The 16,534-nt window shown below is 45.5% G+C and overlaps 1 protein-coding gene across 18 annotated transcripts in view; it reads left to right on the plus strand.

Moving 5' to 3' along the window:
- Esrrg (estrogen related receptor gamma) overlaps nucleotides 1-16,534 on the plus strand; it is a 540,107-nt gene that overhangs the window by 507,736 nt on the left and 15,837 nt on the right. The window lies entirely within an intron of this gene.

The following is a 16,534-nucleotide window of genomic DNA, read 5'->3' on the forward strand; positions in this document are numbered from 1 at the left end:
GTGCTGCCCGCATCTGCAGCTCCCTGCGCCAGGCTCTTTCCCTCTGTCCTAGAGTCACCCCACTCACCAAGGCTCCCAGGCCCCACCTCCCTGGCCACCCTCTTGGGGCTTGGTGACTCAGCATGTGAATTTGGGGGACAGTCTGCATCCCCAGAGGGACGTGGCACTGCCCTCCTAGCTCAGAAGTCAGTGAGTGGTGAGGCTTGGCACCACCCCCTGCTTCCAGTGGCAGCAGCTCCCCACTCCCAGCTTTGGGGACCACTTCCTCCCTTAGTTTTGTGGCCTTTTGCTCTGCTCTGCTCCTCTCTCACGGCCTGTTGTATACTTATTCCCCTTCCCCGTGATGTACACCCCCAGAGGGCCTGGACTTTGCCTTTTGTTATATTCCTAAAGCTTGGCTAACATGAGGCACTGGATAAATTCATAGGGGTGCCACATGGTGGTGGCAGGTACCATGTGGCCCCTGTATGAATTTGGTAAGTTTTTATCACCATCGTCATCATCACAGTCATCATCATTGTTGTCGTTGTCAACAAGAAGCGAAGAGAGGAAGGTCAGTTGGGCCCCACCTAGAGGAGTGGGGGAGTCCTCGGCGCCTTGAGAAGGGTCAGGGACGCGTGGGGTCCAGGGCTCACTGACGCAGCTCAGGTGGACACACCAGCAGCTCCTTAAGCAGTGTGAGTGGAAGTAAAAGAAATTGCACAGTGTAGATTGGACCTTAGAGAAGAGTAAAAGGTGGCTCTCATTTTTAAAATTCTGCCTATTCCATATCTTTGTTGATTTGTAATTGATTTTTTTCAGTCATTGTCGATGTTTGGAATTTGATGCTCTGAGAGAGTATTTTTAGAATAGGTTTGGAGCGGGAAACTCCCTTTTAGACATGGTGAGACACCTGTGGACACGTCAATAGGAACAGCTTGAGGGAGCCAGTTGGGTAAATCTTCCTCTTCTAGGAAAAGTGTGTGCTGGCTGGTGGAAGAGTTTTCTTACAGGCACAGGTGGAGGAAATGAAGGAGCTGAGGAAAGATTGGTACAAGCAGAGAAGGAAAGACCAGGAAAAAGGCACGTTTCAAGAGCCAAGAGAGGTGTTTGAGCAGGAATGGAGGGGCCAGAGTAGAGCAAACCCCAGACCTGGGGAGGTCACCAGGACCCAAGGAGGCTGGGCATGGGTCTGGCATCGCTGATCCTTAGTGACCAGGGCATGGCAGAGTGAGTGACAGAATGGGCATGATAGTCCTTAGACTTGCTGGAGAAATTTTTCCTCCATTTTGCCAGGGATTTTGATGGCGAAGGGTTGTGAGGAGCAGAGAGACGGGCACTGGTGCGGAAGGAAAGGGTTCTGGAAGAGGGGGATGAATGTGTGGCTTCTGAGGAGGACGCAGAGGAGGAGAGGTGCATAGCAGATGTGCCTGGAGACACGGCAAGGCCCTCCTCGGGAAGGAGGCGTGGTCTCATTCCTTAGGGATGCATGGGAGGTCAGGGGTGAGTCCTGGTGCAGGTAGCTGGAAGCAGCTCAAGGACACGTAGAGCTGATATCTTCCATTTATCTGAAATATAGGAAGTGAGATCAAGCTGGCAACCTAACCTACAGTCAGCTTGGGAGGGTGGAGGCAGCGAGACTGTCCAGTCATGGAGGGAAGGGCTTCAGCCTTCCCCTGCATCTGTCAAAGCTTGCTGAGGAGTAAAGGAGTCCAGTCTGGAGCGCGGTAGACCTGAGGACCCAGCGCTTAGACTCCCCTGACAGCTAAGAAAATTGAGCATTTCAGTGAGTAGTGCAAGGTTCCAGAGCTGGGCAGTAGCTGAGATTGCACCACAGCCAGCTCTCCTCACTCTCAACCCCTAGGTTCTCGGCCCATCTTGGCTCTGCTTCCCGGAGACTCCATCCACTTAGCCCAGATTACTTATTTCTTCATGTGCCCCGGTCTCCACTCGCCCACACCTTCTCTGGGCTGCCCTGTATGTCCACTGTTTCAGCTCGCAGGCTGAACAGCCTCGACCCCCAGATGAGCTTTTGTCTCCGGGATAAACCAGGTTGCAGACTGCCTATCCGCTGGTGTTCATGAAAGGAGCCAGCATGAGGCTGTGTAGTGGCTGTCCCTGCCCAGGCAGAGCTGAGCTGGATACTCCCAGAGTGGAGCACTTACACTTGGCCAGTGGCCCTCTTCCCACTAACCTTGTGGTAAAAGGACCTTTGGAGACGCTTAATTCACCAGAGGGGTTGTGCCGGAAACACGTGAAGCACGGTTCTTAGGCCACACGAGTTCTTCCTTTCCAGAGTCCGCCATCAGTTGCAGTGTGGACCTTTCAGTTCTGAGTGTCATGTTCTTTTCTGTGTGTTTCAGCCTGGGTTTTTGTCATTCTTGAATTCCTGCTTTAAAAATGTTAATATCTGTGACGAGATACTCAGAAGCTGTAAGCGAATGTGTCACACAGCCCCTGTTTTGGATGGCCGTGTTACTGCCCGGAGAGGAGGGTAAAATGCTGTGTATCTACCCTTTCATTTCTTTCGCGCCACTGAAATAGATGTGAGGGTACCCCAGTAGTCTCTGCGCTTTAAATAATGCACTAAATGCAGTGCCCATGGGCACCCCATCCTTCTCTCATGTAATTTCAAGTTACAGAGAATAAATGAGACATCCACTCAGGTCTCCCTGGCTTTTATGAAAGCCAAGCCGTGCTGGAGCGCAGGAGGCCACCTTCCCAAGAGCAGCTACCTCCCCCGAGTGTCCGAGTGTCCCGTCGGCTCTCCTCTGTCATCCCCGGCAGTGTGCCTGCATTTGTGTGTGTAGATTTATAGTTTATCTTTATCTATGGCTTCATCTGTAGGTAGCTATTATAGCCGCCTCGCCTGGATATTGTTTGGGCCTGATAGATCTGTCTGTAGTTCATCAAAAGGAAGCCGGGTGCCTGAAAGCCATCCGGGCCAGCTGAGGATGAAATACGAGCCATCAGCCTCGGTAATGGCTGTAAAATTTCATAATTACACGGCCTTTATTACATTGCATAATGATCCTGAAGCAGTATGGAACAATTAATTAAGATTTTCAACCATGGCTCTTTCAGAAATTAAAAGGTGCTGGTCGCTGAGAAATGGGGCTCTGTCTTGTCCTAAAAGCATTAGGGATGCTTCAGAAATACTTCTCTGCACACTTCTATTTTTCGCAAAGAAGAATATCTCCTTGCGAGGGAGCGTGCCTTAGTATCCCTCGCCTGTGACCGGGTTTTCATTTCCACTTCAGAATGGATATTTCCAGGGAATGGGAGGGAAAGAGCGCTGAGGGCCTGTATAACTCCCCAACTTCCCTTTTCTCCTCTTTGAAAAATTCTATTCTGCCTCCTGCGGTAGCCATTTATCACGTTTATGGTTCTTCATCTCTATACATTAAATAAATGCGGGCTTTGCGATGGGGGGTCAGTCAACTGCCTCTGATAGTGTACTGACCGAGGAGTTTTTCTTGCACTCTCTCATATCCTGAGGCATTAAAATTCTTCCAGGATCTCTACAGTTTTGACAGTCATCCCCAAAGGAAGACTTTGCTGTTTTCATTTATTATCCTGTGAATGCAGCATGTCACATCTAATATATACCTTTTATTTTTTTTTATAATCTCATCTTCACACCCTATAAAGAGTAATTAAATTTGGCGAGGGCTTGGAAGAGCCACCAGGGGTTTGCTGTATTTAAAAAAGCACGAACGCTAAAGATAAAACGCCATGTACATACACATGCATGTACTTACACCAATTATGACCCCGTCTTGACTCCAGCGTCTGTGTCAGTGGGATGGTGATCGAGATGGCGGGGTACAATAAACACTAATGGAAAGAGAGTGAAACCAAGCTAATGTTTTTAGAAGGCTGCTGCCGAGCCGTCCCCACGCTTGTCTCCTAACCCCGCAAGAAACAGGCTGGCTTGGCAGCAGAGCATCAATGGGACCGTCAGTTTCAATGAGGGAAAATAAAAAGAGAAACCTCCTAACCTTGCCGTGATTTGCACAGAACTCCTGGATATTTGTTCGCATCAAGTATTATTGTTTTTAAATTGACAATCATCATATGGCGTTTTACGGATCTAAATATTTCATCGGAGACTGAAACTTCCCCCTGGGTCTCCCCCATAATAAACTTTCAGCCGGAAATTTGGGAAGGATTATGGGCTTCCGGGAGGAGCGGCTGTTCCATGTAAATTCTCTCGCAGAGACGCTTAGTCCCTTAATAGGAGTTTTCTGATCTGCCGTCACTCTTGTTCACACACCGAGTGTCACCACCTCTAAAACACTTGTCATCCTTTAATGGAAACAAAATAGTCATTGCCACCACCGCCGCAATGTCATTCCCTACCCCTTGCTGCGTCGGCAATAGTGGAAATGACAGAGCGGCTCTCAGTAGGGGTAATTAAAATGTAAATATTGATATTTTATTATTTGAAATTACTTTCCAGTGCGGCATTTAATATCTCTCCATCTGTGCGCCTCTGTTTAGCGGTCACTTTAGTGCAGCTCTGGGAGACCGAGCAGCGGCTTGAGCCCCGTTATGTCAAAATGCTTGTTGCTGCTTAATTTTGATATCTAATTAAGTGGAAAAGTACAGTCCACACTGTAATCCATGGCATCTTAACCAGCTGCTTGGGTATATTTAGAATTAATCTCCACTATGGAATCATCCTAATGTATGCAATTAAGAGTCTGCCGATGGCTAATTAGGTGTATTAGGCTCGGGCAGCGTTTCTCCCCTTCGCCCCTTTCCCCCTCGTGTTTCATGTGGGGAAGACGTGAGTCTTGGGTTCCAGGGGTGTCTCCTGCTGGAATGGAGTTAGGAAACAGTGCCACTTCCGACTGGATTTGTCTGTGGACGGTAACCCCTGGCCTCTGCTTATTTCCTCGAGTCACCCTTACACAGGAATTTTTTTTTTAGGATTGCCTGAGCTTATAAGCAGGGTCTCAATCAGAGAGAGAGGTAGGGTGCAGGGGTTTAAATGCACTTCCCAGCAGATCAAAGCAGGAGGCGGCCACGCATCGCTGTTCATTTAGAGAGGCGAGGAATCAACAGCTAAGGGCTTCTGACCCCAGCCTCCTGGGCGGCCACTGTCTTGTCTTTCCACTCTTGAATGGAAGAATTTCTCCCAGAGAATTACCGTACAGAGAGGAAAAGGTTTGATTTGTCTGTGGATCCCCATAAATTCGACAGGCGGGCTTTTACTCCTGCTAAACAACTCTGTGTTTTCTGTGCTTCGGGAATTCCTGGAGCTGTGTGTGGTGCACAGTTGCTGTTTTTGTTTCGTCTTAACTCGGCCAGTTATCCAATCTGGGGACGGCATTAGCAGGAGAGGCCGGGTGGGTGGGCAGGAGTGGAATGGAAGGGGCCGCCTCTGTTGTCAATGAGCGGCTGAGTGCCAGCCTCCCCTCCCCGGGGAGCCCGTGCCAGGCTGCAGTGACTTAGCCCAGGCCGTGCCAGCAAACACCAGCCACAGACCTGGGAATCGGCGTTCATAAACAGGACAAAAAACGGTGGGAGCCTGAGCTCAGCTCCACTGTGAGAGCTGAACATTCAGAGAGGCTATCTTCCCAGGCTGTCCCCGCAGACCATGCCCAGGTCTTGAATCACTGAGGGTGTGTGGTTCTGATTTCCTCTGCTTGTGGAGTTTCAGGGTCAGCGCCCAGTAATTTCAGATCTGTGACACACATCCCATAGATACCGTATTTCTTCTGAATACTTTCATGAATGCATAGGACATTTTGTTTTTAATGGCCTATGCTATAAATCCTTTCACTTGCATTTATGCAGAAGACCTCCTGAATTTTTTTTCAAATCTATTTCATTAATAGATAAAAAGAAACAAAAAAGAATAAAGAAAACTACAACAAAATTTTAAAGTACATCAGTCAGGGGGCAACAATGGTACCTACATTGCACACTGTCATCCCCAAATCATTCACCCAGAGCACAAGACACCTGCCTTCAATTGTCCAAACAATACCAGCACAAATCCTTCTCCTCAGCAAACTCAGAGAAATCAGTAATATGCCCATCTTAACTATTTTTAATATATATACACATATACATATGTTTTTTCTTTAGCTTCTCACACTAATGAAACAATATGATGTTTATACATCTGTGTCTTATTTATTTCACTCATAAGTGTGTTCTCAAGGTATATCCATTTACCTAGAGAAGTGTCTAGTTTATCATTATTTATCGTTGAGTAATACTCCGTTGTATAAAAATACACATCTTTTTTACCCATTCCTCAGTCAATGGGCATTTATGTTGTTTCCAAGATCTGGCTTTTACAAACTGCTGTTATCAACACAAGCACACATATATCACTGTGGTATGATGCTGTTAATTTTCCTGAATTCTTTTTTCCTGCCTTTCCTAGGGCAGATGGTATAGATTCTGAATTATAGTATCTTCCTGTCTTAGGAAAATTGAGAGAATACACCTGGATGGTTTCTTTCTTTCGTTTGCTCTTACTTTACTTGTAGTAATCCCAGCACTTAGGAAGATGAGGCAGGAGGATCACCATGCATTTGAAGCCAGTGAATATAGTGAATATACTGAATGTAAGCCAGCCTAAACTATATGAGGCCCTGCTTCAAAAAAGGGTGGAGGAATTAGTGCTAGCCCCACAAACACCATGTCTAATAATTGATGTTCTTGTGGAATTTATATTTCTATGTCAAGGGGCCAAACAGTTAAGTTTAAAGAGATTTGAAGATATATTGTTAAAAATTAACATGAAAATTACACATGACTTTCTCCTATGGGTTGGAGCTAGAACGATCCTTGGTCACATGAGTGAAAATACTCGTTACAGCTCTGCTTGGGGCTGTTGCCTGCAATCCAGCTTCCAGCTTTCCATGAATTTCTTGTGAAATTTCCCAGGCTCTCTGTGTGGTGAGCATGGTTCTGTGCCTTGGCCTGTGTTTCAGTGTGGCTTTTAACACGGGCAAACTGCAACAAAAAGACTCCCGGGACAGGACCTGCGAGCCTGAAAGCCAGCAGTCCTGCCTTCCGTAAGTGCAGCAGGTGTTTCAGAAGAGGTGACCTCTCAGCTTCTTGCGTAGGCAATGTTTAATTCAGCATCAGAGTGGCATGCTTTGAGAAATTTGGTTTTTCCTTCTAGGTTTCTCATTTGCCATACCTCAGTACATGACTAGACAAGTCTGTCTCTCCCAGTGTAGCTTTCCCTGGCTGAGCCAGTGAGCAGGATGTGGAACATGCGCTGGGGTCTTTGTAGCATTGGGTGACACCTGGCACCACCCAAGATAGAGCTGAGGGCATGGCTGAGCCGCTTCTGACAGAGGTCTTTACAGTGTTGACCCGTCCCAAGAAAAGCAGTTCAGCCTAAGGAAAATGATTATTAGGCTTGATGTGTAAGAAAGTAAATCTCATAAAATTAATTTTTTATGTTGAGTATACTTTTGGGCTAGAAATACAGTGAAGAGTCATGTACTGGAGAGTACAAAAAAAGGTAAAACATGCCAATAATTTGTTGTTGTTTTTGAAGATTCAGCCTACAGTGGAGTAAGTGAGGCCTCTCCAGTGGTTCTGATGAGTTCTAGAGGCCCAGCAGCTGTTGACAAAGTCTGACAAATGACATGCTTTATCAGTGACTTATTGGCTCATTTATTAAGACTTCGGATGATTTAAAAAGTATGTTTTTTCTGATGCTGCAAATTGAACCCATAGCTCAGCTCATGCTGGGCCAATGTGAAAAAGCATATTTTTGATTCTAAAATTTACTTTAGCAAAATGATTCTTCTTGTAATTTTTCCATATATCTGTTTTAAATGAAAACCTATGGTTGATGTCTATTGTGTGTCATTTATGTCCTTAAAATCCAAACTTCACATTAAGAATAAATGAAAACAAAACGAAACCAAACAAAGTTTACACCAGTTCATGCGAACCCATTTCTTATTTATTAAAGATGTTTTTGGCCACACAGTTCATTTTCTAAATGAGCAGACCTGAGCAGATCCCGCTATGTTGTGTAGAATATCTGTGCAGGGCCGTTTCTATAGCATGCTGGTTTCTCCAACAGCTGGAACTGATTCTAATTCAAAATTCCTTTGAATGAATTCGTGCACAAAATCGTATGATAAGTCTGGTGCCTTTAAATTACTTAGCATTGAGGTGCAGTGAGAGGTCATGGTGAGAAGGTCTGTCTTGGCTGTATCTGTCCAGTTTGCTGTATACCATGGGCAGGCACCACAACCCTGTGGACTGGTCCAAGATGGTCCCATATAGCAAATTCTGTGATGATGAGTGAAATCCCATGGTTTTAAAAGGCACCGAGGTGCCAAGGCCATGTTGGGTACATTTTTATTGCTATCCTCTTTTTTGCTGTTTTTGCTTCTGGAAGGAAAAAAAAATCCCATAATGATGAAAACCCATAGATACTATCCCATCTTTCAAGTGTGGATAGTGTTCTCTTGAGCCATTTTTACCTTTAGCTTTTCAACAGTTAAATTCAGACTTTCCTAAGGTTTTATGAAAGGAATGCAGACCTGCTGTGTTCCATGCCTGCAACTGGAAAGGGACGGAGAGCATTTGTTCTCAGAACACAAGTGCACACCTTGTTGGAGTAAACCACGAGGAGAAAGGTGATTTGCTTCCTTGTGAGATCTTTTGTGAATGGGCAATGCATACATGTGTATGAGAAGTACTTAGCTCAGAGGATTACAGTGTGCTGTAAGGAATAGGTAAAGCAGAAGCCACAGAGGTTACGGAATCATGCAGGACATGACCAGAGTCCAAGTGGCTGTGCATAAGTCCTGCGAAGAACACTTGACAAAGCGCACTTTGGTAAATACTCACTGCATTAGTGAGAAGCCCTTGGCACCCTTTCTGCCATGTGTTTATGTGTATTTTGAAGGAGTCAGGACCGACTTCTGAAATGGTTTCTTTACTCTTCACCTCCGACAAGACAGAAAGTCATTGTCCATTTATTCATGTAACACACACGTTTGCCCCGCACCTGCTGGGGACCTGGCAGGGATCAAAGCAGAGTCCTGTTCACTCTGCAGAACTCAGGAGACATTGCAAAGCACTGTGAGGTTGCAGGTGACCCTAAGCCCACAACTTGCACGGCCGTTACCTTTGGTGCTCAGTTTTGTGTTTTACAGATGCCACGGAGTAACGGTGGTAACAGCTGAATGGGTAGGAGTCCGTGTGCATGCCTGGGAATGGTGTTAGAGACCGGACGGGACACACCTGTCATCCGTGAACAGCGGAGGGTGGAGCTGGGCTGCGGCTCTGTGGGTCTGGGAAATGAGCTCAGCTTTCGCCGTGCTAGGGCATCTGCAGAGGAGATACCAGGGGACGATCCTCTCAGAAATGTGACAGCAAGTAAACTTGGATCGATATTTACAGTGTTTATTTCCCTAATTAGAGCCTAACCTATTTTTACCGCACTGTAAAATGGTAAAAAGCAAAGATCCTATTGGACTCTGTAAATTCTCCTGGTGCTGAATAGAGCACGCCACGTACGAAGATGCCCTTGATATCCATTGACTTGAATCTCGCTACAGTCAAACCAGGAGAATGCTAAACATTGAGGGCTGGAACAAATCTTCAGAAACGTCTCTCCCACATTCACATTTCACGGGTAAGGAGGCAGGAGGCAAAGAGGCTGAGTCATTCCCCAGAGTCTTGCAGGGAGTAGGAGGCAGACGGGGCACCCCTCCCCCCCATAGCAGCTCGGGGACCTGTAACCGAGGTGACAGCTTTGAACTTCATGAAGTTTTGCTGTGAATTCGGACTAGTTCGGGCTGGAAGATTCCTGGCTTGCATATGTAGTCCACACCCCGTGCTTCACGGATAATGAGATCAAGTGTGGGTCTGTATTAGTGTCCCAGGGCAGCTGGGACAAAGAACCACAAACTAGGAAGTTTCAGACACTTGGATACATTATCCCGTGGCTCTGGGAGCTGGAGGGCCATGGTCAAAGTGTCACAGATCTCAAGCACAAAAGCCCAAACCTGTCCCTCCACCATTGCTGACTTAGGCGGCTTTGAGTGTCCCCCCACTTGTGGATGACAGTGATCCTGTGTCTTCACGTCACCTCTCCCTGCTCCTGTCCATCTCAGTGTCCAAATTTAGCCAAAGATGAAGATGTCCGTGGGGATGAGGGCCTCCTCTCAGGGCCTCCTCCTGGCTCGGTGGTCTGTAGAGACCCCATTTCTGAACAAGGTTATGTTCGCCTGAGCTGGGGTGAGGGTTCCATCAGCAGCAGAAAGGGGGCCCAGTCCCACTCCTGAGAAGGGTCAAGGTCACATCACTGCTTGTAGATGGATCCCTAGACATCAAGGTCACGCCTTTCACCAGCTTCTTCATTCATTCCATGGCAGCAAACCCAGTGCCTTCCACAGACTCCTTAACACCCCCTGGCAGTGCCTGTCGGCCCTATAGATCTTCAGAGTTGAAGGTTGGGCCCATGGGGTGAAGGGTAGAGCACACGCTTAGCATGCACAGGCCCAGGGTTCCACCCCAGGGTCCCCAGCAGCTCACCCCCAGAGGAAGGTAATCCATCCGTGTGTGCTGTAGACAGGGTTTTTAAATCCAGTGTTGGACCATTGTGGTGGGGACTAGTTGGGCCCAAGCAGGGCTGGCTTTCCTTGGATCACTGATTAATGCTCTGTGACACCACATGGTATTTCTTGACCTGCTCAATTCAAGCATATATATTTTTTTCTTTTTTGTCTTTTGAATCAGAAATGTGGCTCCTTTTCCCCTATTCAGTATCCATCTTATCCCAAAATGATACCAATAATGTATTTCACAGACTTCTAAAAACTCTGTAAATTGTATGGTGCTTTTGTTTTTTTTCTCAGTGGTCACACAGAGCACAGAAGAGCTTTCCTAAGAACTTTCTTATTTTTAGCTAAAAAATGATTAAGTTTGTAGGACAAGAAGGCCTTAGATTTCCACCTCTCAGCAGCTCAGCCTGTGTCTGCCTGCATCACCCCCAACAATTTGTCTTTCATCCTGCCAGAGGTGAAAGACAGAGAAAGTAACACTGAGTCCAAGTAAGGAGTTTGGGGAAAGCTAAGAGAACGCTTTCAGATCTCTGTAGTCATTCAGAAATGGTGGGGAAGAGGAGAAGAAACGGCTGTGGAGGAGACGCCTTGTGTGTGTCAGAGGTGTCCTGCGTGTTCTTGTCTGTCTGTCCGTCACGTTCTTTTCTCAAGATGGGTCACAGTTATCAGAATCCACCCACTCAGAGGAAAACAAGCGAACAAGCGAAAATCCTGCATGACGCTGATGGTGTCCTGTGTTGCTATGTGGAATAGTGTTCTTTAATCTCACATGATACAGTTTTTCTAGCAAGGTGTACTGGAAAACAAGGGAAATTACTTAAAGCCTTTACCCCATGCTGGCTTAGGCGGCATGATTTCCATGTTTCTGCCTCGGCATGGCTGACAGTTCATTCAGCTGTCTCCCAAGCCTTACAGTGGTCAGCGGTCACTCAGGAACACAGTTGACAGTGTCAGCTCTGCTGTGGGTAGGTAGCTGTTACCTTTAGTTCTGTGTCCCCTTCTTTTAGTTGCTCACAACTACCCCAATTTTACTGAAGGTGGTTCATTCTGACACACACACACACACATACACATACATAATATTTAAATCTGAGCTCTCCCTTTCAAACTTGGCCTGTGAAATTGCTTTTCTTTAACACAATGACTCCGTAAATACCGATGTGAAACCCCCTTGAAAGTATGAAAACCTAGCTACAGAAACACACTTCTTAGGGAATCCACAAATGTCCACTTGATCAAATTAAGCAGGAAGGGAAATATTTCCCATTTTGGTTAACTTTTCTGGCATTTCAGCCATGCCGATTCTGAGTTTATTTAAGTCACTGTAGCCTGAAGGACAGAGTTTCAAAGAGTAGTACTGTAGACCTTGTAGACATCTCATGCTTAAGTACTGCATAACAGTGTGGTTAAAAAAAGAGAAAGAACTCTGAGTGATGTCGAAAGTCTCACTATTGTCCCTTTTAAAGAAAATTGTTAATAAAATGCTTCTGATGACATCATGTAGATATTCCAGCTTTTGGGGAATTAGCCATCTGTAGGTGCTGATTATATTCTCAGAGCTACAGTTTGTAAAATACACAGCATAAATGCACATACGTGCACATAACACATGCCTGCTGGTGTAAAACACCCAATAAGAATCAGGCTTATGTGTTTGCAGAGTCGTGGACCAAGTGATCCATCTGACCATCAGTGAAGAGCGAGTAGCTTAGAAAGGCAGCCTGAAGTTCTCCGTAACAAGGGCTGTGCACCTTGCTGTGTGGTAGTAGGTAATCCCAGAGCTCAGTGCCATCGTCACAGTTTTCCTCCGGGTTCTTGTAAATGTTAGGTGCACCGTATGGGAGAGAAAGACTCTCGCTTATGCTGTGCCACTGTTACCTTCGCCAGCCAAATGTCACATGCAGTGCTCGCTGTCCCAGTGAGTCAGTTCCAGTCCCCGTGTGGTGCGCTATTTATTGGAAAGCATCGGATTTTTTTTTTTTTTTTTTTTTTGAGGAACACAGAGTACAGTGCAAAAACTGTGAGCAGGCACATCAGTGCCCTGAGTAGCTGATACTATGAGACACCCAGAAGATTTAGAGTGCTTGCTCTGTGTTTCAAGAAAGCAGCCGAGGAGAAAATGCCTAGCAGGGGTTAAACCCAAGTGCCCGCGCTGCAGCCTATTTCTGTCAACACTCTATTCAGGAAATAAACATTTATGCTTTCTGAAATGAAAGTGTATTCTTGAAGACTAGCCGTCAGATATTTTTTGCCCTTCACACTTTTAAATGCTTAGCCTTTTTTGTAAGTTGACTGCAAAGTGCATCGGTTTACCAGGCTGGGGGAAAAATATGCTTGACTAGTGCTCCTGGTGCTAGTGTGAGCCTCCCAGGTTGTGGCTGGAGAGAGCAGAGGGGGTCACAAAGCCCACTTTCAAGCCGGTCACCTCCGGGGTACCTGCCTTTCGAGAGAAGGTTTTCAGCCATTCCAAATGATGCTTCTCCTCAGTGTTAGGCAGTTTGTTTGGAACACACTGCAGTGCAGATAAACACGTGGTTTAACTCCGGGTCACGGCACAGTCAGTCTGCGTTGCCAAATGTCTGGGATACATTAAATAGCAGAGTCTCAGGGACACAGATGAAGAGCGGCCGGAGTTGTCAGGAATACACATCAAACAGGCTGTTGCTAGTGAGGGGAAAAAAAACTTGTACCATGGAATCAGTGCATTTTAAAGTTCTGTAGTACAGCTGAACATTTAAAACCGTAACCCATCACCCGCCAAAGACTAAGATCCCAGGACATATAAAACATGGAGTTCAAATGGCACAACTGCACAGCATATTCTGTTTCACTCCGGAAAGAGGTTTCTCTCCAAAGGGAGCTTAGCGTCCCAGGCGCTGAGGCCCTAACATGTAGCCTGCTGGCTTCGAAAAACAAAAACACCCGATGCCTGGTGAAGGCACAAACAAGTGATTATTATGTGGCTACAAGTCGGTGTGACCAATGGACAAATCATGCTTTTAGAAAAATGGCTCAACCTGGTTTACAAGAGCATGCATTTTTCTTTAAAAACCTGGGTCATTCAGGGGTTTATATTTTGCCCAGGTCTGCTGATAAGGATATTATTTTATCCATGTGTCTTTCTGGACATATAACATAGTTAGCAATTCTAATGGGCAGTAGATTAATTCTATGGAATGAAACTAAAATCTCCATATTTTTATGCATACACATTTGCAGTGCGTAGTAATTACCTGTGTCCCGGGGAGTTGGTCCTTACACAGAACACAACTTAATACCTTTGAGTCCCCCTCTCCTCCCCTCCCGCTCTGTTCCTTCCAACTCGGATAACTCTCATTTGCAAAAGCTCTGTTTCCATTTTTTTCTTCTGCTATTTTATCCCATTTCATCCCCTTCCACTCCCCTCCCCTTTCACCTCTTGTTTCCCTTCCCATTTCAAAAAGATCTGCCTCCTTCTTATCATTGACCTTTTATTTTGCTCTTAATGTATGTTTTGTGTGTCTCATACAAGAGAAAGCAAAGCATCTGTCGGACCCTGCCGCGCAAAACAAGGTTAAGTGCACTCAGGCATTGGGGCCGGAATGTGCTTTGTACCTGCTGTAGCTTGCAGGGCAGGGTGCTAAAGGGTTAATTGCAACACAGCTATTTCTAGACCGAGAAGAGACAGAAACTCAGACTTTTGTTTCATTTTGTAGAGCGTAGACTGGCTTTCTTTCCTAAAAATTATGCTTCCTTCACTCAGCTCCAAAGAGCCCTCACATAAAGCCAACAAGCTCACTAGAGCTTCTCTCCTACCACCAGTCTCCAGCTTCCTGATCAAAACCACAAAAAAAGGACCTTTTTCTTGCCTTTTATTCCCTGTCTTTATTTCAAGGAGAAATGAAAGGAAAAATTAGGTTTCTAGAAAGGATAAAACACACAAATACAAATTGCGGGAGCAGCCTTTTTAAAAAAAATGGAATTTTATTGCTTTTTGCTTAATTAAACCCCAAAGAGATGTGTGAAACATTGTTGTGGCTGCAAAAATTGTTAATTTCTAAATCACAGGGACAAAGGGGCCCCGGTGCAACTTTAAAGTTTCCGTGCACGTAAATGTCGATAGTGCGCCTTCTCCATCATCGGCTCTAAATTCACATTGATGCCTCTTTTCTTCTCCGTATTGATCCTTCCATGAGAACGTAGATTTGTATCTGTTAATTAATGCGTCCTGAAACAGCGTTTGTATTAATCAGGCAGATAAGAAAAATTGGATGCCTGCACCCCCTGACAACCGTAAAAGTGCTGGCCCTGATAAAATCGTGGATGGACCTCAATAAAAAAGTTCCTCCTTCCACTCAATAAACTAATCATCCTGCTTTTAATTATTCGGCAGAAAGATTTGTGGAGATTGGAGAATGTGTAAATCTATTTACTAACAGCGGTGTGCGGGAGGGAGGATGGGGCTGTCACCAAGCCCTGCAGGCTAGGGCTCCGTCCATCTGTGGCGGCGGAGAGGCTGCTGCTGGTAACGTGGAAGGGAAGGCAGAAGCTGGGCCAACTCAGGTCTGCTCTGCTGGCTCCAAACCTACCGGACAGTTGCTCGTGTTTTCACTGTACTTCACGGAAGAAATCCTTGCTCTGTTTTCTCAAGGTGGATATTTGGGGTTTGCGCTACATCTTTTCTTGTGGAGGGGTGCTCTTAGGAGGAGCAGGATAGGAAAGATCGGTGTGGTTCTGTCTTTTGTTGCTGTTGAGTATGGCCCTCCCCTCAGCCCCACCCCAGGCAAAAACACTTGAACCCAAGCTCTTTCTTATGTCTTCCCATTTCTCTTTGAATCCCATTCAAAATGCTATCAATTATTCAGCTCCAGTTTAAGAGGCTATTTATTAATTGAAATTCAGATTGCAGTGACAAAAAGAACAAGAAGAAAATTAAGGATACGGCCAGACCAAAAGAACCCCTGTCAAATGCACATAAGCACCGTGACCAGGAAGGGAAGGTCTTACACTCAGGCCAGGAAGGGCGTCACCAAAGCCAGAGCGAGCCCTTTGAGTTTATTAAGCACTTACATGCAGGGGTACCAAGTGGGTAAGCACTGATCTGCACCGCTATGCCAGGAAATCGTTTCGTTTTTTGTGCTGCAGTTTCTAATATAATGTAGGATGTGGACAATTTGATATGAATAAGAATGCCACTGACCATGGACAGAAACTTAACAAGGCTGGGTGTCCGTGGATAGCAATGCTTTGCGGGGTGCGGGTAAAAATAGGTTCCTTAAACTGCGTTTTCACCCTGAATCTTGGTACCGTTGCTTTCACGAGCCATGGAGGTAGGTGGTCATTCTTGGAATTTCGAGTCATCCCTTTCCTTAGCAGTAAAATACTTCTTCTTTACAATTCTTGAAAGAAGCACCTGACCCTCAGGTGTCTCCTTGGAGACTTTCATTTAGAATACAAATGTAGACCTTCTGGGATAAGAACATAGAGCTTTGCTCTTGAGCAGTTGAGCCGCACTGCTTTGTCTTCCCTCGTAGACAACATCTCTATGAAAGTTTTATTGTTTGCATGTGTTTTCTCAGGTGTAGAAGGGACTGTAAATGCACGTGTGTGAATGTCACCAGCCAGCTGTTGTAGCTAAAGAATAATCTGTAGTATGGTAAAACTTTTGACTGTCTATTATAAACTAGTATTTAAGTGAACATTAAACTGTGAAGATTAATGTATAAGTTAATTGATCTGCTCAAGGTGACCTAGGCAGTATCTAAATACTCGCTTCTCGTATTCACCCCACTACACCCAATTATTTTTATTATCTAACATTTTAACTAAATTGGACTTTAGTAATATAAATAAATTGGGGCCATTCTGTTTGGTGAGGAGGCCAGGCTGCTAAGGATTCTGATTGTTTTCATACCAGTGCTTATTATTTTAAAAAGGAATTCCTATTAAATATTAGTGAGAACAAAATATTCAATCCATTATCATTGGACTAGACTGGACTGTGTGTT

The sequence above is a fragment of the Cavia porcellus genome, unplaced genomic scaffold (genome assembly GCF_034190915.1).
Source record: "Cavia porcellus strain 051 isolate PalLab524CR breed Dunkin Hartley unplaced genomic scaffold, mCavPor4.1 scaffold_26, whole genome shotgun sequence".
Taxonomy (NCBI): Eukaryota; Metazoa; Chordata; class Mammalia; order Rodentia; family Caviidae; genus Cavia; species Cavia porcellus.